The sequence below is a fragment of the Aedes albopictus genome, chromosome 2, assembly GCF_035046485.1.
Source record: "Aedes albopictus strain Foshan chromosome 2, AalbF5, whole genome shotgun sequence".
Taxonomy (NCBI): domain Eukaryota; kingdom Metazoa; phylum Arthropoda; class Insecta; order Diptera; family Culicidae; genus Aedes; species Aedes albopictus.
The window spans coordinates 69,526,442-69,549,883 of NC_085137.1; the positions used below are offsets into that span (position 1 = coordinate 69,526,442).

Here is a 23,442-nt window from a genome sequence, read left to right on the forward strand (position 1 = left end):
CAAGAAATAATTCAGAAGTTCCTTTAGGTGAATTAGGAGTTAAGTCTTTCAGAAATAAGTTTCTCTAGGAAAGAGGAGTCTAGGAACTTGGAAAACAATCTGGGGATTTCTCCAGCAAATCCTGAAGAGTTTCCAGATAAAATTAAGGATCCTCAAAAAAATCCTAAAGAAATTCTAAAGAAATCCTATCAATTCTGAGAGTATTTCTCGAGGAACTTTTACAGGAATTACCCAAGGTTTCCCATTAGGAACTTCTGGATTCTCAGGAATAACTCCCCGAAGATTTCTATACAGAACATTAGGAGGATTTCCTGAAGAAACTTCTTGATGGTTGAGGAAAGAATTGCTAGAAGATTACTAGACTAAACTTCTGGAAGATTCCAGACTAAACTTCTGAGAAACGCAGTAAGAAATCGGGGAGAATTATTATTATACTATCTTTTTTAACGAGATTTTCAGCCCAAGGCTGGTTCATCTTGTAATCATGTGGAAATATTAAAGATGAAAGATCCTCGGAAAATCTCTTGAAAGTATTCATAATAAAAGTTCCTGTAGGTGTAGGTGTTTCTACTGCGCATAAATACCAAAACAAAGTCCTGTAGGAATCATTCAAATAAATATTTGGATGGAGGACATTCCAGGGAAAAATATCATAAGAAACTCTTCAAAAATCTAAGAAAGAACTTGTGATGAAATTCTAGAAAAAAATGTTGAAGGAATCCCAGAAAGACATTCTGCAGAAACGCCAGAAAAAAAAACTCCTGGAAGAATATAAGAAACATTTTCTGGAGGGATTTGAAAGAGTAATCTTGGAAGAATTCCCATAGAAAATTCTAAAGAAACAGCGAAAATAAAAGCGAAATATAAAAAGTAAAATCTTGGTGAATCTCCAAAGCAACTCTTGGATGAATTTCAACAGAATGTCTGGAAGAGGGTACTCTGCTTAGAGGGTTCGAAAAGCCGGTACAAGAGGATGTCTAGGTTAAATCCCAGAATGATTTTCTAAGCCCACCTTGTGCATTAGGGCCTATACTTATACCAAGACCCATACCGTACATTACGTCAGCGAGCTGTTCCCAACATAATGCATAAGAAAGGTTAATAAATTCCAATTCCTGGGGGAATCCCCAAAGAAACTCCAGGAGAAATTTAAACAGAGACATCTTGATCCGGGAAGGATTTTTTTAAGCAATCATTAGGAGCAGAACCTTGGAACTCTTATCTAATTCCAAAAGATAAACAAGTGGCATGGTACAAGGTAGCCTAGAAGAATTCTGGAGGAACTTCTTGAGGAATCCAATATTCTGGAGAAGTTACAAGTGATCACTTAGAAAAAATCCTGGAGATTTCCTTTAAGTACAGCGCATTTAGTTCACCACTAATTTTCAAGAGTACGAAAACGCAAATAAAAGTGCGCGATTGCATCCAATCGACACGGTGTCTTCAGATCACATCGAAGAATTAGTGCGCCGAAGACATCAATTTTATTTGATGCAATCGCGCAGTTTTATTTGCGTTTTCGCACTTATCAATACCCAGTGCGCAGTCCAGTGGTGAACTAAATGCGGTATATCCTAGTCGAAACTTTTATAGGAATCTGTGAAGATGATCCTCCGGAAGAAACATATCCTTTTTTGTTAGGATATCAAAATTACGTCACAGTCAGAAAATTGTCATTTCAACTGTGCAACCAAGATATACTAAAAGATCACAAAAAATAATTAAATTTCATAGTAAACTGCATATTCTTACTTTTGGAATGTGTTCTACAGTAAAACTTTCAATTTATATTAAAATGTTGCAAAATATTTTGTCTAAGAAAATTATTCTGTTTTTATCACTATTCCGTTTTTGTCAAGTGAAAATCGCGGACCGAGTTGATAAAAACGGAACATACCTGTATTTGGATGCTTATTTGGATTCCTAGTAAAATTTCCAATAAGTTCAATCTGTTTAATAGATAGTTTTCATTGGGAAAGTATGTTAAAAATGGGACGCTACTCATTCCCATTTTAAACATACTTTCCCAATGAAAACAATGAATCCGAATATGTAAAAATATTTGAGGCTTTACGGTCGAATTTACGGGTTGTAGTGGAAAATCGGACAGAAAAGGCGTCGAAACGTTGTAACGTCGCGGTAGAATGTGTCATTTAGAAAAAGTGCACCGCGAAGCAAAAGGCCTGAAAACTTCTGCTCTACAGTATTTTATCAATTGATGATTTATACGTGTGTATACTGCGCTCAAAAACCGAATGGATTTCAGTATTTTTAATACTTATTTCATTAACGAATCTTACCTGCTCAGTTAAATGATGTCTTTTCCCTGCAGCTCAATGTCATCCCCAGCCACAATGTCCCTGGAATTATCCGGGACTCTCGTTCTACCAAATCCTTCAATCCCACTAATGTGTAAAAGCTTCTTCACCAGTTGCCTCCAGAACAGTAAATTATCACCAAACCGTACACTCTTACTTTCCCACGGCAACGACCCACACGACACTGAGAGGGAAACTTCTCAAAACGAAGCAATATTGATTATTTTCCTCATTAGGCACATGCTACACAACGAGGACTTTTCCTCTGCATTCAATGGCACACTCCCCACCACAGCACGCAGACACCACCAAAAACCTGCTGTTTTGCTGTTCACCTTCGCCCGGAAAGCCGATTTCACGGTAGACTTGCGACATCCTTCATCATCTTTACACTGTAGGTATCCATTGAACGGACGGCCGCCAAGATGCCTTTGTTCCACAGAGTTGCACTCTTTGTCACTACCTTCGGAACCAACCAGTTGAAATGCACTGCCGCCAAGTCAGCCCAGCCACTCTTGAAATGTTATCATCCGACGAAGACCGACCGACCGACCGACCCACCGGATTCGATTCCTCTCCACAGTCGTTTGAGCCACTCACTCCCACTCACACCCGACACGGATCTCACCCGGTTTCGGACGGCACCAGGTTGCGAACCGAACACCCTCGAAACCTGATTACGTAACCCAATTTCCCAATCACCGGAAATGCACTCTCGGATGCACTGAATACACGGAGACAGTGGCATTACTTTTTGATTGCACCATTAGAAATCAGGGTGGCGGTTGTGCTGTAGCCCGAAACAAAACCAAAAAAAATCGTCCAACATCGAAAGTCCACCTCGGCGGAGACCATCAACCATTGCTCCCGTTGAAATGTGCGGCTGAGGGCGAAAGTTTGGCCTCTCGTTCACTCTCGCTGGGCTGCGAGAGCGACGACACAGCAGGACTATGTCCCTGTCGTACTGGGGAAGGTTTACCACTGGCGTGCACAAGGTTTGGACGATCATAGGGTACAGCCATTTTTTCGAAGGATCTAATATTGAAGGCATTCAAAGTGTCAACAGTTACAGAATTCAATATGAGCAGCCCGTGTATGAAATACCAAGCGTCTCCATTTGCTTCTCAATCTCTTTACGTAGGGTAAAAGAGTATAATGTGGCCCACCGGGGCAAAACGCCCCCCTTCAGATTCTAGCGATTCAAGCGCTTTTCGCCTGCGTGATCGATTAGAAATTTTAAATATTGAAGAATAATCGCCATCAAACTGGTCCGTTAGTTCATTGGTACAAAACAGCAATAAGAATATCAAAAAGTATGAAATCGAGGATCTTGGCGTAATATTTTACCTCTTGTAAGCTGACTTCATTGTAAACGAAGATAGTTCTGTTTGCTTGTGTTATTTTGCAACTTTTATGCAGTTAAACACTTGTTAAAAGATCCTCCTAAAATAAGCATGTGGTGGAATCATCCGCTAGGACAGTTTATCACGGGGCTGAATTTTTTTTATTTTGATGGGGCGTGTTTATTGCCCCGTTTGTTTTGAAAAGGCAAACTTTGAAACGTTTTCGAAAAACGTTTCAAAGCTTCCATAGCCGCCCCTCCAAAGGCAAAGTTTGCATTCAACGCTTCACTGACTTTTGAAACAACGATTTGCAGTGGACATGAGCTTGAGCATGAGCATTAGACTGGGTCAACAAAGTTGATTTTTCGGAACAAAGCTTTTTCGATCCATTTTACCGTCCAAAGTAACTGTGCAAAATTTGGGAGCGATTGGTTGCTTTCCCGTATTCCGCATTGCGATTGAAATTTGTATGGAATTTAGTATGGAAAAACGTACTTTTTTGCATTTTTCTCATAAATTGAAATTTTTCGTCTAAAACAATATAATCAATGACGGTAAAGTATAGCCTAGGGTATGCCGAAAAACTTTGCCGAAGACCGCAAAGTGATCCGACACTTGGGAAAAAAGTTATAACCTACAGAAGATTGCCCAGTGGTGCTTAACATTTAACATGTAAAGGAATAACATCAATAATAAAATCTCAATTTTTGCCCAAAGTCCAGGCGAATAACTTTTTTCACAAGAGTCGGACCACTTTGTGGTCTTCGGCAAAGTTTTTCGGCATATCCTGGGCTATACTTTAACGTCATTAGTTACATGGTATTGGACAAAAGAATTCAACTTATCAGTAAAATGCAAAAAAGTACGTTTTCCCATACTAACTTCCATACAAATTTCAATCGCAATGCGGAATACGGGGACGCAACCAATCGCTCCCAAATTTTGCACAGTTATTTTGGACGTTAATATAGATTGAAAAAGCTTTGTTCCGGGTTGATACGATCAAATTTAAAGTTTCTCCATACAACGTTGACCCACTCTAATGAGCATAGATGACCGCACAATTCGTAGTTGCTATTCCGTGATTGACCAGAGCAATCAAAATTGCACAAGGAATCAATGAATAGGGCTTGGGACTAGCTTACCATTCTCAATGTGCACAGTTCGAGAGCTCTCAACTTTGGCAAGGTCAATAACGGCGCCGGCCACGTCCTTACGGTCATCGAGGATAGAAGGGAATGTTAGTGAGACAAACGTTGTTATAAAGACCGCGAATCGCTGCATCTCCACGTTTGTCTCAGGAAGGATTTTTTTGTTAGTAGGGTAGGGTACATTGTCAATTTGGGAGTCACCTATGGTTGGTGATGTGATTTGGCAATGGATAAATAAACACTAACTTTCGCGCACAATCGAACACTTTTCTATATGAAAACATACTGACGCGCGTTTCCACCCCATCAGGGAGCAGAAACTATAAGCCCATTCCATGCAGGAATAGACTGAACGCAACAAAGGACACATCAATAAAAAAAAACCATATGCATTCACAACATGGAGCAACACAATACTTCTCTTTCCGACAACAACGCACAACACAAAACGACGCGAGTTGGGCAGCTGATGCCATCGACTGGTAACCACACGACCGAATTCCCGCTCTAGAAACAACGATTTGCTGTGGACAATAGATAAAATAAGGCATCAGTTTTAGATATATTCTGCTTAAGGGGGGCATATTATGCCTGTTTACCCTACACGTATAGATTATAACAAAGTCACCGTTTTTTATTGAGAAATCTAAAGAATTTCCATGAGTGCGGCTTCTGAATGAGTTTTTTTAGTGCATTATAAACCATGATGACTTACCAACATTAGGATTGAAAAGCCAACAAAATTAGTTTTATTTGCTTCTATAGGATATTGGTGGAGCTAGTAGCTTTCCTGTATACTATACACAAATTAATTCGGGAGGTAATCATTAGTGTATTTGATACCTACGGGCCCTGTATCATCAATACAAATTTTTAAAAGTTGAGTGTCGGCACATTTGACATTTTTATAACATTCCACATTACCCTTGTCGTCCAAAAATGTGTTCGACATTAGTTAATCAATAAATATTTATTGAACGGCTGTTAAGATTGATAATAAAATCGTGATTTTCAGGAATTCAGGTTCACTTTTCATCCAAACTGCCTTAAAATACACCCACGCACTAATTTTTTAAAAGTTTTTCATAATTTACGGATCAAAGTATGTGGATTAGTGTGTCCCTAAATTGCACATGGTCAAAAAGCTTGGGGACTCACCTTGCAAATGATAGCTAAGGGTGTTAAAAACAAACTTTTGTATAACGGCAGCTTTCAGAAATGACGTTTAGAGGTCGCCCCGGCGAGATTTTTGAAAAAAGGCCATTTTTCTTAATAAATTTCATACAAATATTTTTTACCGTACAAAAATTGGCAATACCCACTATTTTTATATTTTTTACAGCTTGATATAGATCCAAACTTCTTGGGAAAAATAATTAACGACATGTTTTGCAGGTAGCTTTTTGATACTGAATTTTTGAATTTACTAAAATTGTCATTATATCACTTGACTATCATTTGCAAGGTGAGCCCCCAAGTTTTTTGACCATGTGCAATTTTGGGACACGCTAATGTGGATTTTTAGTACACAAACAATTTTGTAGGGGAGACTGGGTAGCCTTAATTCCTTTTTCTTGACTTACCTGTAATTTTAAGGAAAACACAAAACTATCCGACTAACAGTTTCTAACAAAAATGTAAATCCTTCTAACTAATCCTGATATTTATAACTTATTGCGTTATACTTCTGTTAGAAATATTTGGTGTATATAAATATTATAACACAATTATATCACATTATGTTATAAAATCTGATTATAACAAATTGTGATATACTTAAGCTTCGATTCTTTGGCGTTGAGAATTGTTACAAAGTTGTATCAAATTATGATAGAAACTAGTTATTTTGAAGCAAAGAATTATATCACGTTTTGTTATAATTTTGATATGTTCATAACACAATAAGTTATTTTCTTGATTACACTAGAGTACTTTTCGTTACAATTTTAGTTATTTTTACATCATTCTGCATCTAGTTTATAACATAATAAGTTATTGAAAATGGTTATAACATCATAACACAATATGTTACAAATTTGATATAATTTTCTAGTCGGGTGGTTCTGATTTCCGTACAGAATGGCAGGTAAACATCTATTGCAAGTTTTTACACAGCAGAAGGCTTTTAAAATATTGTTAAAGGTTTCAAAACTGTGTTTTTATGGAAGCATGTCTTATGATGTATTTTTAAAAATTGGGTGACACTTGATCTCCCTTTGAGCACATGGTTTATTTACAGGAAAAATAATTCCAGAGGCTTCCTATCCGTTTTCTTGTATTTTCGATTAAAATGGTGTATTTGAAATTGTTAAATTTCCTTCAATTTTTAAGGATATGCCGTATTTTCAAAATGGGGTGACTTAATCCTCTTTTTCATGGTCTGTGCTAGAATAATAGTTACCTGACATATTTTATCGCTGAATATACTAGAATTCCAAGTAAATAGAGGCTTTCGAATAGAATTTTATTTTTCACATATGCCTTGATGGATCAAGTCTCCCCATGTCACTGTTGTGAATACTAAACTGCATTAACTAAAATATGTTTAAAATGGCCTTATTTGGATAAATATGTTTGATAGTATTTTATTTAAACAATGTGCTGTAAAATTTTGACACGATTTTGTTCAATTTTCACAATGTTTTTGAGATTTTTCAGAATCGCATTAAAGATTTCCTACTGAACAAACCATCAGCCGTTAAAAAATAATGGAATGTACAATCGAAATCACTAGTAGCCAAAACATAGTCGTTTGTCCAGGAGTAGTTTTGGAAAAAACTTTTAAGGTTAAGGTTTTTTAAGCGATGTAACGTCACGGATAATCAACATTTTTGAAGTTTATATGAATGCAGAAAAAGTTGAAATCTGAAATTTTGTATGGTTTTAGTACTCCAGAATATCTTGCAAATGAGACTGAAACAAAGTAAATCGGTTCACTGATGCCTGAGTTTCACTTGATTGAAGTATGCGTTGAAACGTCACGAAAAAAAAGTTCTGTGGAAAAGACCAAATCTTTCTAGATTGGAAGGCTGCTGCAGTGGACAATAATTTCCAGACTACACCAAAAATGTGTAACAGCTACACATTCACAAAAACAGCTCGTACACTCTTCAAGATGCGAAATGTCGAAATGTATTTTTTTTTTTTGGTTTACCAAGGTCACAAACAAACCTAGCTAGAGCGGTTTGAGCGTGTTGTGTATGAGCTCTTTTAGGACCCGTTCATAAACTACGTAAACTCTTGAAGGACGGGGGAAGTAGTGTTTTGCCAAAATCTAGGCTTCAAATTCCAAAAAAAAAATGTGAATTGTTATTGTACTGCGATCTTGTAATTTTTTTGTAGAAGTCAAAAATCGATATTTGACGCCATTTTGAAATCCAAGATGGCGGAACATATCCAAGATTGCGGCCACAGTATGGTAGTTTGAGCTATGATACCATGTAATATGGGTGTCTATCGATCGGGCTTTATGAGAAAAAGGGTAAAGGGTCATGGTAGATGGTAGGGTAGCGGGTAGGGTAGCGGGTAGGGTATACGGTGGAGCAGACGGTCGGGTAGAGGGTTTGGGTGAAGGATAGAGTAGAGGGAATGGAGTGGAAGGTTAGGGTAGAGGATAGGGTAGATGGTAGGGAAGGGAGTAGGGTAGACGATACGATTAAGCACAATATAGGATAGAGGGTATGGTAAAGGATAGGGCAGCGGTTAGGTAGAGTATAGGGTAGAGGGTAGGGCAGATGGTAGAAGCGTAGGATAGAGGGTTGGAATAGAGGCCAAAGAAGACAATAAGGTAGAGGCAAGAGAGTAGGGTGAAGAATTAGGATGAGATTAGATGAGCTGAGGTTTTTTTCGAGATACCTTCAGGAATTCTTTCCAGGATTTCTTCAGGCATTCCTTTCGAGAATCTTCCCAGGTTTATTCCCGGGATTTCTTCAGATATTACTTCCGAGATTGCTGTACGGATTGCTCCGGAGCTCTCTTCAGGGATTTTTGCAGGGGTTGCTTTGGAGAATCCTAAAAGGATTCTTTTAGTTATTCTTTTCTGCATTCCTTCAGGGATTTGTGCTGGAATTCCTTCAAAGATTCCTTCCAGCATTATTGCTGTGATTCCTTAAGGGATTCCTCCCAAAAATAAATATGAAAAAATATAGATTCCTTCCGAGATTTTTTTCAGGCAATCCAAGATCATAGAGACATCTTCTATGGTTCTTGCAGGAATGCCTGCTCAGCTCCTGACCGGAATTCCTGTCATGATCTCTCTAAGGATTCCATCAGGTATTCTTTGCGGGATTCCTTCAGGAATAACTTCAGGGATTTCTGCCAGAACTGTTTTAGAAAATCCTGAAAGGATTCTTTCAAAAATATTAGCCTCCATTCTTTCGTGGATTTCTGTTTGAATTACTTCACAAATTCGATTTAGTATACTTTCAAAGTGTTCTGTTGAAATATGCTCAAATGGAATTCTTTCTACGAGTCGGGATCCTCGCTCGAGATTTATACAGCAACTCTTCCCGGGATTTCTTTTGTGATTATTTCAGGGATTCCTACCAAGCTTTCAGCTGAGATTCCCTCAGAATTCTACCTCAGAATTTCTTCAGTAAATCCTCCCGGGATTCCAGCAGGGATTTCTACCAGGAATGTTCACCCCCTCCCCCAGCGTTTTCAGACTTTTGTACGTAATTCTAAATTATTTGGATGTGTTAATCACCGTTAATTGATATTTAACTGCTTTATTAATGTTTCTCGGTGATATATGAAAACTACTGATTTAACGGCTTACTGTTTCTCTTCAGCCATCCTCAGATAATTTCGATCACCTCAGCATTTACTCGAGCAATTTCTGAAGGATTACCTGGAGGATTTTTATTGAGGAATTTCTGAAGAAATTTATGAATGAATCCCTGGAGGAATTCTCATAGAAATTGCTGGGAAAATTCCTGAAGAAATTCCTGGAGGAATCCGCGGAGGATTTCCTGGACAAATTCCTTGCGGGATCTCTCGAGGAATTATTGGAAGGGTTCCGTGAGACATTCTTAGGGTATTCTGGCAGAAATTCCTAGAGGATTTTCTGGAGGAATGCCTGAAGACATTGCTGGAGGTATTCCTGGAGGAATTTCAGGAGATCTTCCTCGACAAATTTCTGAAAGAATTCCTGGTGGAATTTCTGGACGATTTTTTGAAGAAGTTCATGGATGGATCCCTGGAGCAATTTCTGAAGAAATTCTTTGAGAATTTCCTGTAGGAATCCATGGAAGAATCCTTGGAGAAATTTCTCGAGTAATTCCTGGAAGAAAGAATTCTGTGAGAAATTCCTTTAGGATTTTTGTCAATTTCTTGATTTTGCTTTGGCTGACCATGTCATGTGGGAAATCACACTGTTGGATGTCAAAGCATTTTCAACAGTGTTCCTTAAGGATGTTATGGAGGCATCGGTGGAGGAAATATGGGGGGGGGGGAATTCTGGCAGACATTCATAGAGGATTTTTCCTAGAAAAATGTCAGGAGGGATCTCTGGAGGAATTTTAGGAGTATTTACTGGAAGAATTCCTGGAGGATTTATTTGAAGAATTTCTGGAGAAATACATGAGGAAGGAATTCCTAGAGAAATTTCTGGAAGAAGTTTTTAAGGAATTTCTGAAGAAATTCAGTAATGAATCCCTGGAGAAATTCCTGAAGAAATTTCTGGAAAAATCCTAAAGAAATTCCTGGAGGATTCCCTGGAAACATTCCTGGAAGAGTTTCTGGAGAAATTCCTATGGGATTATATGGAGAAATTCCTGGAAGAAATCCCTGGTGGCATATTGGAGGAATTTCTAAAAAAATGTCTGAAGAAAATCCTCGAGGGATTTCTAAAGGAATACCTGGAGGAATTTCTGAAGAAACTGGAGTTCCTGAAGAAATTCCAGGAAAAAATCCTGGAGAAACTACTGGAGGAATCCATGGAGGATTTCCTGGAGGAATTCCTCGCGGAATTTCTGGAAGCGTTCCGGTAGACATTGTTTTTAGGATTCTCTGGAGGAATTCTTGCAGAAATTCCTAGAGGATTTTCTGGAGAAATCTCTGGTGGAATTCCTGGAGGAATTTCTGGAGAAATTCCTGGAGGATTTTTTGGAGGAATTCCTGTAGGAGTTTTGGCGTTCTTTCTCGAGAAATTCTTGAAAGAATATCTGTAGGAATTTGTGGAGGGATTTTATAAGGATTTTTTGAAATAATTCATGGATGAATTCCTGAAGAAATTCCTTGAGAATTTCCTAGATATAATTTTCTGGAGGAACTCCTGGAGGAATTTCTCGAGGAATTCCAGGAGGAATTCCTGGAAGACATTCTTGAGAAATTCCTTTAGTATTTTCTGGAGGAATCCGTGGAGCAAATCCTTGAGGAATCCCAGGAGGAAATATTGAGGGAATTCTGGCAGATATTCCTAGATAATTTTTCCTAGAAGAAATTTCAGGAGGAATCTCTGGAGGAATTCCTGGAGGTTATTTTGGAGGAATTCTTGGAGTATTTACTGGAAGAATTCCTGGAGCTATTATTTGAAGAATTTCTGGAGAAATATATGAGACTTCCTGAAGGAATTTCTGGAGGAATTATTGGAAGATTTTTTGGAGGAATTCCTGGAGGAATCTCTGTAGATTGCAACAAGTATTCCGATCAAAATGTTCAATCTAGGAATTCTGACTTAATCTATGGAGTCTTCTTCAATTCTAGCATCACTAATTGTCCAGGATCAAAATTCTTTCACAACGATATTATTTGTTTTCTATAACTGATAATTTTCTCGATATTTGATACGGTCATAAAATTTTATAAGAGTCGAGATAATGACTTCATATTAAAGTTTCGCATTGCGTTGAATTCATCACCATCCGAAGCCTTCTCCAGAATCCCAATATGAAGTACTTGGTGATGTTAGCACCACAACATGTTGAAACCCCTTCTTGGAAATTCATATTGCGTGTAACACCATAATTCTATTTTGCACCATGATCATACATATGTTGCACCATCATTGTAGTGCCCCTCCAAGCAAGAATCCTGTGCACGCTAGTGGTTTCTTAGGTCGTATTAAAGGGGCTAGCAAGTCACCCAGGCAAGAACAAGTTGTTGAATAGGATGCTAGAGTGGATGTGCGATATACGTACACTTTACACGCGGTTGAATGGAAGCAGGTACGCATATGGCCTAATATTTAGCATCCTATTCAACATCATTTACGACTTTGTGTTAGCTGGGTAAGAACAAACGTCTTGAAACCCCGCTTTTTTTTTCTTATTTTTGTATCACATCAACAGTGCTTGGGAACTTCAGGTGCATAAATCTCAAGAAGCAAGCTTTGATCAACAGTGCATTTTTTATTTTGTTCTTGATCACTTGTAATAAGCTTCAAATCAGAAGACTCGGGATACTGGTTTTGTCTGCGTAGAGATTTGTGCGCTTAAAACCGTGAGTAGTGCCATAGTCAATGGCGGCCGCTTTAAAATTCTAACAAGTCTGTTTTTAACTTTTCGACACGTTTTCTCTTTTCTATTTTGGAACACTCAAACCCAACTACTTCACAAATCATCAACTACAGGGGATGGCCAAAATGTTTGGGATAGGCAACTTTTTTTTTTTTCTCTCACAAAAAAGTTCAACATGCTATAGCTTTTCATAGAGTGCATCAAAAAATCTCAAATTTTGACTGTTTGTCAACCTGTTATATGTGCATCATTGGATAAGGGACGAATGACCTTCGGGTTAAAGTCCCTCGAACCCAACAAAAGAAGAAGAAAAAGCATCATTGGTACAAATTTGGGCTCGATTGAATAATTTTTCCCGAAGTTAGAACCGTTCGGGTAAAACACTTTTTTTTAGACAACTCATTTTTGAGCTGTCATATCTCGGAAACCAGTGAACCGAATTCAATGAAATTTTGAACGTATACTAACAATATACAAATGCTTCACAAACGTTGAAAAAAGTTATCATGTATTGACATTTTTTGGATTTTTCTCGAAAAAATGTAATTCAATGTCAATGTCAATAAAGTTTGGTATTGTTGTCCAAAGATTTTCCACTTCTGTTCTCAAGTTTTCTTTAATCAGATATATTAGAGCCTATTTAGATTAACCCTCTAATACCCAACCCCGTCTTTAGACGGGGTATAGTTTGAGTATTTATGTAGGGGGATTAGGGGCATAATGGACACCCGGGGCGAAATGGACACCCCTGTTTTTGCGGAAACTGTTGACTTTTATGTAAAACTTTTAATGCATAAGTGTAAAGGAACAAGTCATTGTTCTATTTTTCAAAAGTACCATTTATATTCCTTCAAAATAACCAAAATAGCATTGAAATTTAAGTATGTTTTTCATATGGTGGATTTCTTATAATTTCGAAGCAGCAGCAAATAAGGTATTACGAGTGTTTGAGTGTGTCCACCATACAAACAAGTAAATTGTTAGCTTATCTACATGCATACGCAGATTTAGCAATGGATGAAGTATTATGTTTTTGATCAGAACTTACTTAAAATAGCGATTTCAATGTTGTAGTCGATTCGGGGCGAAATGAACACTGGCAATTATGAATGGATGTACGCGCGTTGCATACTGTTAGGCGTTTTAGAGAGTTTGAAAAAAATCAATCCGATTATTTTAGCCTAAAATTTATTAAATTAACTTTGAAGTTATGTAAACTCTTCTAAGATGGAGTATTATATCTGTGGTATTGACCTCCGTAGGCAAATTACTTAACTAGTCGATATTCTCAAAGATACAGCATAAAATATGCAGGGGTGTCCATTATGCCCCGATGGGTGTCCATTTCGCCCCGTACCTTTCCTGCCAGCCCCAAAAAACACGCGGTTTTCAATTCATTATTTCTTTACAATAATGACATTCTAGCAGCTGTAAATGATTGAAATACGTAGGAAACAAGTTAAAGTTGTAAGCCAACTGATAATATGTTAAGTTTTTGTCTGTTACACAGGTCTAACATACTCATTTGCTTAGGGTGTCCATTATGCCCCTAATCCCCCTAATTTTTGTTTCGTGGAAAATCAAAATTTTTATATTTTTGGCTGATATTTAGGACTTTTTTGTATATCTCAAAATGGTTTCTGGTGTATTTTGAAACGTATTTATATTTTTTAAAAATCATTAAGAAATTGATGTTTTAGTCGCCTTTTAGAAGACATTGGTTATTTTGTACTGAATCGCTACAATTAACATATTTTGAATTTTTCCCAAATCATTCTATAGTAGTTTTATAATTTAAAGGAATTTAATACACTCTAAAATTATTTTCCCTAAAATTACACGGAAAATAAAATTTTCTATGAAAAAAATTAATAATAAAAATATTTCACCAATTATCATAAAATCTCAAAATGTTTTCATCTCAAAAAATCCGTACCCCAAATAGGCTTCCAGGAAAAATATAAAACTGTGAGGATGTTCAAAAATAAAAATTAGAAAAATCAAAAACTGAAATTCATGAAATCGAGAATTAAAAAGAATCACCTTCCAAAACATGTTTAAATCGATTTTAGATGACGAAAAATGATATTTAGATCAAAATCAAAAATTTGGGTATTAGAGGGTTAAAGGAAGAACATATTTAGTAATTTTATTTGTGGTATTGTAAATTTGACTTATTTTTCTCTATGTGGGTAAAAATTTCAACCCGGTATAACATAATTCGCCGTGGGAAAATATTACATTTTATAACGTTGAATTGAGTATCAATTGATAAACGTTAAAAAATTCATTTAATTCGGTTCACTGGTTTCCGAGATATGACAGCTCAAAAATGAGTTGCCCAATAAATAATGTTTTACCCGAACGGTTCTAACTTCGCGAAAAATTATTCAATCAAGCCCAAATTTGTACCAATGATGCACATATAACAGGTTGATAAACGGTCAAAATTTGAGATTTTTTGATGCACTCTATGAAAAGTTACAGCATGTTGATTTTTTTGTGGGAGAAAAAAAGTTGCCTATCCCAAACATTTTGGCCACCCCCTGTATTGACACTATCAAATGTCAAAGCGCTTCTAACTGAATGATATCAGAAAATGAACGACATTCATGTATTCGAATATTTTGTAATATTCTTGGGAGATTGGCTTTTTTGCCTTCTTTTTTGCTACACACTTCATGGGGAACTATCACCATATTTTAAGAATATAACAGAAGGATGACACATAAAAGCACATTCTACTCTGGATATTTTCAACAGTTATGTATGTACGTACATGTATGAAAACCTAATTACGGGAACATATCTTATTGTATGCAGAGTACCGATTGCCCTCACTAGTGCACGCCAATGAACGCACCCCACTCCAACACGCCACCTAAAGCCTTCACCACAGCACTTTTCCTTCAGCAAACACTCACTGCAAGCTCCTTCAACCTCCCATTTGAGTCTGACTAGGTGTTGTTGGCTGGCTGACTGCTAATGCTGTCCCTGCTGATGTTGATTCTATTCTTTTCAACTCGGCCCAGCTTCAACTACCCCCGGCGGGGGTCAAGCCAAACCAGCAGCCAATGTATGTAGTTGTGTTGGTACAAATTAACACTGGTAGTAGCAGTAGTAGTAGTACCGTCAGTATTTAGTAATATGTACCAGGACAACGACCGAACGGCGGCGAGGAACCTCCTACCAGGAGCGACCAGTTGCTTGCGACCGACGAGCCCGAACTTCACTCACAGACTGACGGTCTGAGTCGCGAACCGTTCCAGGTCTAGACGACGAGCGAGAATCCTTGAATGGTTCCCATTCACATGCACGCCTGCTCAATGTCAACTGGCGCTCCGCTGAGCACGTCGTGCACTCACTCTCACTGAATCGGTAGGTGGTGGGTGGGTGGTGGTTCCACTCTGGAGCTCCCACATGTTGGGTGCAGAATTTTCCCGCGTTTTTCACCGAATCGCACCAAACTCGTCTTGGGTGTTGTTGGCAAGTTGGCTTGTGGTTGCCATGGACAATGTATACAAACAATGACCAATACACATGTGGGGTCGATTTTCATTCAAGTGTTTTTGAGAGAAGGGTGGGACACTTTCCGCAACAGTGGGTGAAATATCAACGTGGGTTGAAATTTACAAAAAAAAAATGAGATTCAACTTCTTTTAACACAATTAATTGTACTTTATTTATCTAGTCGGATTTTACAAATACGCATTTACAAACAATTTAAAACAAATTTTAACGAATCAGTGGAAAGATCGTCATTGGCATCTAAAATAACATTTATGTAGGTAATAAATAGCTTTAGTGGCTGATATTTCCTTCTGCTGGCAACGTTTTCCAGCTCCGGAAATCGGAGATCGTTAAAAGTAATCCTCCTTCCTAAAGTTGTTTTCAGCCCAGCATTGGTCGAAGATGTCTCCATCTCTCTCTGCTTGGCGTAACGTCCTCTTGGGACAAAGCCTGCTTCTCAGCTTAGTGTTCTATGAGCACTTCCACAGTTATTAACTGAGAGCTTCCTCTGCCAATGACCATTTTGCATGTGTATGTATATCGTGTGGCAGGCACGAAGATACTCTATGCCCAAGGAAGTCAAGGAAATTTCCTTTACGAAAAGATCCTGGACCGACCGGGAATCGAACCCGTCACCCTCAGCATGGTCATGCTGAATACCCGTGCGTTTACCGCCTCGGCTATATGGGCCCTTTGATGTCTCCATGAATCATTTGTTGTTCGGCATGAGGAATTTTTCTGCTCTAGATCATCCACGTTGTTAGGGCATTGTTGGCTATCCGCTTGATTCTGGAGATGTAAAAGTGAAGCGTATGGGATTTTTTCGTTTACTATCTAGAAGTATTCGAGGATTGTTCTGCTGACGTGAGTCACTTGGTTCTTATATACCTCCAGATTCTCGTCCAGTTTACTTTCTTACTCTCAGTCCTGAGCACCCATGGTGGTACAGAGGGCCAAATCTCCATCCTGGGCGAATGCCAGGTATTGTACCTCAAAATTGAGAAGACATAAGGCGTAACTTTGTTCATCAAAATTTTAGCTCATGGATGGTAGAATTACCACACTGTATTCATTTATTTTTATCTGCTTCGATTTTTTGAAAACAATTGAATTTTCATCTAGGGTCGAACTTTTGCCTCACCTTACTCTAATAGTTTTGGAAGTATGCACAGAATACACTATGTATACTAACTGAGAGGCAGGCCATGTTCCTATTGGCATGTAATACCATGAATAGAAAAAATCACATTTCGATGGTAGAGTGAAAGAATGAACATGAATTACCATGAACTTCACACCAATAAACTATTCTTCACAGAGCGTTAATGATTAATCATAAATTTAATCATGAATAATGATTAATGATTAAGATTACTCAAAAATCATCAATCATAATCACAAAAAATATCGTTTAATCATTAATCATTAATCTTAATCACGTTGCTTTCGCAATTTAATCATTAATCAGTTATCATAATCATATAAAATTGTTTTGGTCAATGTATGATCCAATTTGAATTAGTTTCAATGCTGTTCTAAATACTACAACCTCTTTTATGCAGGTTATTTCTGTGCAATTTCAGTTTATGCATCTTTTTTATGCCCTACAATATTGTGTATAAAAAATCTAATAATGACGGTAACTATGGCAACAGCGGCTAGGGGGCGTTTATCGGGACGAGCAAAGGTTGAATGCAGGGGGTTAAAAGGGGTTTCAGCGGGGTACCAGGAGATAGCAGGAGTGTTTCAAGGAGGTACCAGGACATCTCAGGAGCGTTGAGGGAGGTTTAAGGGTCCCCTCAGGGGGCTTCAGGCATTCTAAGAGGTCTCAGGAGTGCATCAAGTGGCCTTAGAGGGATCTAGGGGAGTTCTAACGGGTCTCAGGGCCGTTTCTGGGGTATTCCATGGGGAACCAGGGCGCACCAGAAGGTCTTAGGGGCATTTTAAGGGAGACTCAGGGGGTTTGAAGGGGTCTCATGGGTCTTTCGAAGGATTCAGGGGATTTCTGGAGGTACCTTGAGGCAAAGGTCATTTAAGGGGGTTCTAGGGGCTTTCAGGGGGTCTTTGGGGCGTTTTAAGAGGTCTTAGAGGCGTTTCAGGAGATCCAAAGAGGTTTCTGGAGAGTACCTGGGGATCACGCTGGGGTTATTGATATTTGGAGCAGGTCTTAGGGGCGTTTCCGGGGTCATTTCAAGAAATATTAGAGGATTTTCGGCGTGTTTTAGAGCTGGTTTCGAGGGGATTTCGGAGGCATTTTAGAGGTTTGCGGTGGATTTCAAAGGCATTACGCAGGCGCTATCGGGGGATTCGGAGTGTCTCAGGTGCGTTACATGAGGCCAATGGGGTTTTCAGGGGATTTCGGGGGCATTTCAGAAAATTTCAGATTATTTTTTGGAGGCGTTACGGAGGTGTTTTCGATGCGGGTCTTAGGTGCGTTACATGGGGTTCAAGGTCGTTTTAGGTGATTCGGGGGGGTCTCTGATGCATTACATAAAGTCCAAGAGGATTTTATGGGATTTCTGATTATTTTTGACGTCTTTTAGAGTCGTTACGTAGGCGTTTTCGGTGCTACCGGACGGTCTCAGGTGAATTACATGGGGGCCGTGGGGGTTCCAGGTGAATTGGAGAGGCGTTTCATAACCTCTTAACGAAAACCCTTGAAACGCCCCGGAAATGCCTTGAAATACGCCTGTAACTAACATAATCTCATTGAAATGCCCTTGAAATTCCCTTAATTCCGTTTCAAATGCCCCTGAAACCCCAAAATGTTTCTGAAACTCCCCTGATATGACCCTATCTGAAATGCTTCGAAGCGCCCTTGAAACCTCCGTAATCCCATTGCAACGCCCTTGAAATCATCATAATCAATTTGAATAATCCCTTAAACTTGCCCTTAAACCCCTTTGAACGCCTCTGAAACTCTCTGAAATGTTCTTTACACTATTGAAACGCCCATAAACGCCATTCAAATGCTCCTGAAATCGCCTAAAACAACCAAATGTAACATTCCTAAAGACCCTTGGAACTTCCTGGAAATCCCCTTGGCCCCATCTCAAACTTCCAGGAGCAAGATCTGTTCTGGCGAATAGGACAGATCGGTGAAGTACTAGATTTGTAGTAATGAGCTGAATTTTAGTATGGTGAGAAGGTGCAGTAGGCCGTCCCTTATTTTGCAAAAATTGGAAATGTTATAAGTTCGTTAGTGGCAAATGATCGTTTCAGCTAAGAAATGATCGTGTCAAAATTTGAAGTCCGTATCTTAAGGCTAAGTGGTCCCTCAAGGGGCCTAAAGTTGTCAAAAATTGTATGGGACCAAAAAAACATGAAATTTTTTTCGACGAAAAAATACGCTATTCTACTAAAACCGGTGATTTTAGGACCCTAAAGGGCCAAAAATGTGCTTAGTTTTGCGATATCTCTACTCGTTTCCGAGATATTGACAAAAAACAACCGAAAAATCAGCATTTTTGACCATTTTTTTAGATTCCGAAGGAAACCTACCCTATTTTGTTCGTTTACTCAAAAACGAGTAGAGATATCGCAATTCTAAGCACATTTTTGGCCCTTTTGGGTCCTAAAATCATCGGTTTTAGTAGAATAGCGTATTTTTTCGTCGAAAAAAATTTCATGTTTTTTTGGTCCCATACAATTTTTGACAACTTTAGGCCCCTTGAGGGACCACTTAGCCTTGAGATACGGACTTCAAATTTTGACACGATCATTTCTTAGCTGAAACGATCATTTGCCACTAACGAACTTATAACATTTCCAATTTTTGCAAAATAAGGGACGGCCTAAGGTGCAGTGAAATGGTGCAAAAAGCGTGAGTATTATGATTCCTTGCCTAATTTGATGCTGTTTGAGCAAAACTTTGGGCAACATTGTTGTTGTTTTCTCAATTTCTTGCAACATAAACAACATAGTTATCCAAAGATTTGCTCAAACAGCATCAAATTAGGCAAGGAAACATAATACCCACCTAGATACCCACGCTTTTTGCACCATTTCACTGCAGAAATGAAGAATTGACCTTCTCACCAGACTAAAATTCAGCTCATTACTACAAATCTAGTACTACACCAAACGTGCCCCATTACATACGCTTATTAAAGCCCTGACTTATATTATGCACAAATAACATCTTTTTTATGCCCGTTTTAATTCATGCATCCGCAGCCAATACAGAGAAACATTTCTAAGGTTAGTTTCCACTTTGTACGTACTGAACGAAAAGATAGAACAAGTAATGGTCAAGTATGTAATGATTCCACTTCAAAATTACTTTTTGCTCTTGAGCAGTTCGCAGGCGGCAAGCAAAGTGTAACAGCGGTAATATGTCCCATGCAATTCAAATGAAGCTGCCACTTTTCTTTACGAAAAAAAGGCCATTATTCTGTTTATTATTCCGTAAGGAAAAAGGAGAAATTCTACTTGAGCGCTCTACTTGGGAACAGGAAACTATGTATTTGAAATTTCAAATATATTTTAAATAACCCAGATTTAATTTTTCATTAATCATTTACAGTTTTTTGTGATTGATTAATCATGACTAATCATGATTTTTAATCAATTAGCCATTTTAATCATTAATCATAATTTATAATCACGAATAAAAGCACATTTAATCATTAATCATAATCATTAATCATCCTAAAAATCAAATTAATCATTAATCTTAATCATTAATCACAGAAATTGAAATTTTAATCATCAGTGATTAATCATGATTAAATTTTTCAATAATCATGAACGCTCTGTCACAACGTGCGATCTTTTGCCCCACATTACTCTAGTTACTAAAAGACTTACAAAATAAAAAGTATCTGAGGAAATTCCTAAAGAAATGTCTGGAGAAATAGCAGAATAAATCTCTAGAAGATTACCTTAAGATTTTCCTAAAGCAAGTTGGACCTATAGCATGAGCATGAGCATGAGCATGAGCAAAGATGACCGTACAATTCGTAGTCGCTACTCCGTGCGTGATTGACCAGAACAATCGAAATTGCGCAAGGAATCAACAAACGGAGCTTGGGAGTAGTTACCGCTCTCAAAGTGCATTTTTGAGAATTCCAAACTTTATTAAGTCAATAACGGCGTCGGTCACGTCCTTACGACCGTAAGGGAAGGGAAGAAATGTAAGTGTGACGTACGTTGCTACTAGAGACCGTAATCACCTCATCTACTCCACGATTGTCGCGAGGAAATTTTCGTTAGTGGAGAGGGGAAGTCCGGCCAAGTCCTTATAGTCAGCACGGAAGTGAAAGGAATGTTAGAGTGTACTGGTTGTTGCTACTAGAGACGGAGAGCACTCTGCGTCCCCACAACCCGCACGGATTGGAGTATTTACCCAAGTAACCACAGTGCTGAAGCCTTATTGCATGCAGATATACGGTGTATTTAGTTCGATCATTACTTTACATGCAAACTTAAGGTTGATTTAAAGTGGAAGTGGGCAATAATAGAATCAAATTAGGATTATACTGGTATAATCTTGAAGCAGTCGCATAATTGCCCATTTCCACTTTAAATCAACTTTAAGTTTGCATGTAAAGTAATAATTGCTCTAAGTACACCGTATATCTGCATGCAATAAGGCTTCAGCACCGTGGTTAATTGGGTACTATTCAACGGAAAGGATGGCAGATCTGGGAGTTACCGATGGGTCGGTGATGCAATTCATGGATAGGAGTTATTTATAGTGTTTGTAAGGTAAATATGTACTATGAAAGTCAAGCATCTTCTGTTAGGATGATGTTCATGGCTATGGTAAGACTTTGACAGCTGCGAAAGAACTCGGCTGCTACCTTAAAGTGATTTTTTTTATAAATTCGCGATTTAAAGAATAATTTAAAGCTTAATTTTTCGGAAGCACTTTACTTTCAAAGGATTTATATTTTGAAGAATCATCGCTTATTTGGTGCGTAAAATAGGCTTCCTAATCCGACGTCCAACACAAAAAAATCCCCAAAATTCAACAATAATAATACAGTATATCAAGCAAGCAATCCGCGACAAAGTTGTTTTAGGATAGCATTACCTGCGGCCTGATACACAACCACACCAAACCATGCTATTCGCAAGAAGCGTTCATCATCAATCGCCCATTCAGCATTCACCACCGTTCCTCGTAGGCCGACCATACCCAAATACCCACCAAACGCACCGCATCGCATTCATAACAGATAAACACATCGCACGGCTGACCACTTCTATTTGCAGTTAAGGACGTGATAAGGTAAACAAGCCATTATCTGTCATCAATATCGAGCGCAAACAGACGACGCCTATCGTTGTGATTGGGGACTGTTGAATTCAACTTGCAAGGGATTATCAACTGGGGATTTGTTTCAAATTCTACAAATGGGAAGACTCAGTCGAATAAATGGAATATGCAATCGGGATTCAACCTTTAATTGATGTTTGGAATTCTGCCTAACGCATCGAAGCTCATGGTAATAACTTTTCTTTGGAGCAATGATTTGATTACGTTTTAGTAGTTTTTTGTATTTGGGAGGCATTTGAGCTAATTGAACTGCGTTACTAACACGATTTGAAGTTTGTATTGACGTCGATTTGTGTTGGTATAGTTTTCTCTTTTAACATGTTAAACTCTATCATTTGAATGAGGAAATTTTTAACATTATCAATGTTGATCGATTTCACAAGTGTTTGTTTTCTGATGTAAATAGGTAAGAATTGCAAGTGTTCCAGTTGTTTCTTTTAAGCGTATTGCATATGCCTTCTACAAAACCCTTCTTATACATTTCATCTTGTCGCTACGTATCAGTATTTCAACTTCATGGTATCCGTTGTAATTTGGTGTACTGATAACTGCTAGCGTTCCACACCGCTCATAATTTCATTGCATCGATACATACTTTGTATTAGCCTAAAATATGGGGTTTTATAGCAACTTTAATTTAAACATGTTGAGCACCAATATAAGGGGTTGTCAAGTAAGCAAATGAAAGAAGTTGAATTACTTCAGCAATACAAAACAAAAATAATTAAGGTTAATGCACAAGTTATGACATAGTAATTCACATTCCTTCACATAACATATTGTTGGTACTAACATTCCTTTCCTCTTCCAACCTATCTGCAAGGACGTGGGCAAAGCCATTATTGTACCGCTGAAGAGAATCTCTGAATCACTTCCAGTCAATTTTTTTTGGGTCCACCAAAATTTTTTTACAAAAAAAAAAATAAAAATATGATTTTTTTTACGCTTTAGCTAGAAATAATATCTGAAAATGTACTCTATATAATTCCAGTAGCTATGCAAGTATGTATCAATTTAAAGTTTTTTAAGTGAACTGCTAAATAAACCTTTTCAGCGGCAAAAAGTCGAAGAACAACTATATTTTTTTTACAATTCGAATGATGAAGTTTCAAGACATAAAAACGATTTCTTTGTAACTATAAATTGAAGGGACAGTACTTAGTCGTTAAATAAATAATAATTCTAACAAGATTTCAAATCATTTTTTCTGGAAAGGATAACACCTTTGGAATAAACGCATTCGAACAGATTTTATTGATTTTATAAACGAAACATCTGCCTAAACTGTAGTTTTTTTTTGACGAAACTTGTCTAATATTAAACATTAAAAAAAAATTTAAAAAAATATTTCAAAAAACATTTTTTTAAACTAAAAATGGA

General features: G+C 37.9%; 1 protein-coding gene across 4 annotated transcripts in view; it reads right to left on the minus strand.

Annotated features, from left to right (window-relative positions):
• LOC109423939 (adenylate cyclase type 3) overlaps positions 1–15,654 on the minus strand; it is a 273,333-nt gene extending 257,679 nt beyond the window's left edge. Inside the window, exon 1 of one of the 4 annotated variants that reach the window (XM_062849826.1) lies at positions 15,423–15,654. The gene's annotated coding sequence lies outside the window, so the exon portion shown is untranslated. Of the gene's footprint in view, positions 1–2,653; positions 3,190–15,193; positions 15,330–15,399 lie in introns of those variants that run through there. The other 3 variants (XM_062849824.1, XM_062849827.1, XM_062849825.1) reach the window with 3 other exon arrangements.
• Positions 15,655–23,442: the final 7,788 nt, after the last annotated feature.